Source organism: Sinocyclocheilus rhinocerous, unplaced genomic scaffold (assembly GCF_001515625.1).
Source record: "Sinocyclocheilus rhinocerous isolate Xijiao unplaced genomic scaffold, SAMN03320098_v1.1 scaffold860, whole genome shotgun sequence".
NCBI lineage: Eukaryota > Metazoa > Chordata > Actinopteri > Cypriniformes > Cyprinidae > Sinocyclocheilus > Sinocyclocheilus rhinocerous.
This window is the reverse complement of record NW_015638565.1, coordinates 793,927-797,231: the sequence shown is the minus strand read 5'-3', so window position 1 is coordinate 797,231 and position 3,305 is coordinate 793,927.

Genomic DNA, 3,305 nt, shown 5'->3' with positions numbered 1-3,305 from the left:
CCAGTGCTGGTTCCTCCAGAGCGGGGCCACCAACAGCACCTTGCGTCTCTGTTCCCTGACTCGCCTGATCACCTGTGGGATCAGAGCGATAGCGTAAAGAGCGTAAAGGAGGAGGTTGGGCCAGTCGTGGGCCAACGCGTCCCTGTCCTTCGAAAAGTAATGAGAGTTGTGAGAGTTGTCTTCTGAGGCGAAGAGGTCGACCTCTGCCCTGCCGAAGATCTCCCAGATTTTCTGAAACGTTTCAGGGTGGAGCGTTCACTCCTCCGAGGGGACGTTGCTCCGAGACAGCATGTCTGCTCCTTGGTTCAGCCTGCCCGGTATATGCGCTGCTCTCAGCGAGCGCAAGTTGAGCTGAGCCCATTGGCGATTTATATAGGACACTACCTTCATGCTGTCCGAGCGGACTAAGACGTGGTGTCCCCTTAGGTCTGGCAGAAAGGTTCGAAGGCCCAGACACACTGCCAGCATTTCCAGGCAGTTGATGTGAACCCGGCCTTCCTCTTTCGACCAGTGTCTGAAAGCTGGCTTGCCATCGCACAGCGCTCCCCAACCCGTGTTGGAGGCGTCTGTCGAGACTACCTTCCTTCTGCAGACCATTCCCAGGGGCACTCCCCATTCCATCCAACGAGGATCTTTCCAAGGGGCCAGGGCTGATAAACAGGCCCGGTCTACCTTGATGCGCAGGATGGAACTCGTGGTTTCAGCCAATACTGAAGGGGCCGCATGCGGAGCAGGCCCAACTGTAGTACTGGAGACACCGAGGCCATGAGGCCTAGCATCCTCTGAAACACCTTGAGGGGGTGAGAGGCTCCAACTCTGAATGAGGCCGCGAGCTGCTGAATGGCCAGCGCACGTTCTGGCGCGGCTACCGCCTTCATTTGGGCTGAGTCTAAAACTGTTCCCAGCAATGATATCCGTTGGCTGGGGGACAGCGCGCTCTTGGCAAAATTGACCCTGAGTCCCAGGCATTCTAAGTGGCTGAGGAGGAGGGATCTGTGAGATAGTAGCTCGTCCTCCGACTGGGCCAGCGTCTATCACGGCAAGCCTAATGGCCAGTGCATGTTCTGGCGTGACTACCGCCCTCATTCGGGCTGAGTCGAGAACTGTTCCCAGGAACGATATCCGTTGGCTGGGAGACAGCGCGCTCTTGGCAAAATTGGCCCTGAGTCCCAGGCATTCTAAGTGGCTGAGGAGGAGGGATCTGTGAGATAGTAGCTCGTCCTCCGACTGGGCCAGAATGAGCCAGTCGTCGAGGTAATTCAGAATGCGGATTCCCGTCTCAGCGAGGAAAGAGACGCTTTTACAAAGTGCATCCATGCACTTTGTAAAAGTGCGAGGAGCTAGGCAGAGTCCAAAGGGAAGGACCGTGTATTGATAAGCCACTCCCTCGAAGGCGAATCTCAAGAATCGTCTGTGACGGGGGGCTATCTGGATGTGAAAGTAAGCGTCTTTCAAGTCCAGTGAAAAGAACCAGTCCCCTGGGCATACTTGCGAGAGGGTCTGTTTCAATGTAATCATCCTGAACAGCCGTCTCATGAGGGCGCAATTCAGACATCTGAGATCGAGAATGGGCCTTAGACCGCCATCCTTCTTAGGGACGAGGAAGTAACAGCTGTAGAAGCCTGACTCGCTCTCGGCTGGGGGAACCGTTTCTATGGCTCTTTTTGCCAGCATATTCATCACCTCGGCACGCAGGACGTCTGCATCCTCGCTCTGAACCGAGGTGGAGACTACACCGCTGAAACGCGGGGGTCTTCGAGCAAATTGGAGTGTATAACCTCGTTTTATTATCCCCATGACCCAGCTTGACACTCCGGGGATGGCCTGCCAGGCCTCAGCCCGCGTGGCAAGGGGCTGGATTGGCTCGAGCGGTAGGCCACCTAGTGGGGACCTGATGCTCGCAATGAGTGGAAGAGGAAATTTGCTCTCTTTTTGAAAATGTTTGTGTTTTATTTTTTCCGCTTTAACAGCGGTTGGTTGTGTGGACGCGATTAGAACGGGCCCCATGCTCACAACAGTAATTTTTTCACAAACACACTGCCATCGGCACCCGGAACTGAACGGGGTGCTTGGAGGCATAACAGAGGTGTTTTGGGGGGGGGGTCCGGCTGCAGCGAGACTTGGCCCCCTCCTCTTCCTGTCCCGCAGATCAGGATGATGCCTGAGGGGCAGGGTCCAACACTATCTTGGGTCGGGAGCCCTGGTGTTTAGGAAACTGGCGTCTGGCCGAGCGGGAGCGCTGGTGAAGCTCGGACTTAGGAGCCATGGGAGCAATTGATGGCGCGGGCTTCACGGGGTGCTGAGTCAGCACATTTTTGGGGTGACTAGAAGCAGCCGTTGAGCTGGAGCGCTTTGGCAGGAAGTATCGCATTGCTTGGGACGACTTCTGTGCAGCAGTAAAGCATTCAGCGAAGCCTTCAACTGCAGGTCCAAACAGGTCAGTAGGGGAAACCCGTCAGGTTTAGCCATAGATGGCGCCCCAGCACCACTAGGCTGGCCATGGATCTGCCAATCGCCTGCGTTGTCATCTTGGTGGCGCGTAGAGCCAGGTCGGTCGCACTGGGCAGCTCCTTAAAAGCCGCGGGGTCTGGGCCGGACTCGTCCAGGAAGACTTGTAAGACCGTCATGGAATGAAGCGCAGAGGCCACTTGTCCAGCAGACGAGTAGGCTCGCCCGGCGAGAGCTGAAGTCGCCCTACACGGCTTGGACAGGGGGGCCGCCTTTGCCTTCCAGCCGATGGCCGTGGGCGGGCACTCCAAACCCAGCTCCTCCACCGCTTTAGACAGGACGTGGAAATGCTTGGCGTCCATGCCCGTGCTGGCTATGCTGGGTTGTGCAGATGGCAAGGAGGCAGGGTCGACGTACGAGCCCGACAGCTCCTCCGCCTCTGAAGCCTCCAACGACATGCTGTCGTCCATGGCGTCACACTCACTTTCTCCAAATGAGACTGGTCTGGGAGGGAGAAGTGGACTGGAGAAACCTCTCTGAACGGAGAGAGTGAGGCACGCGGGGGCTCTGCCCCACTGCTTTTTCTTCACAGGCTCCTGGGAGGAAGAAAGTGGGAGGGCGCGAGGGGCGGAGTCGCTCTCTGAAAAGAAAGTTTTCCGCGAGCGCAGAGAGGCAAGACTCATATCCTCGCAATGAGAACATTCCGTCTCAATGAGTGCTGCTTCAGCGTGGGCAGCGCCCAAGCATGAAACACACTCGCCGTGACTGTCAGCGGCATGCAGGGGGGCCCTGCATGAGCGACAGTAACGGCGCGGCATTTGAAACAACGCCGAAAATTTGCTCTTTGAAATTTGCTC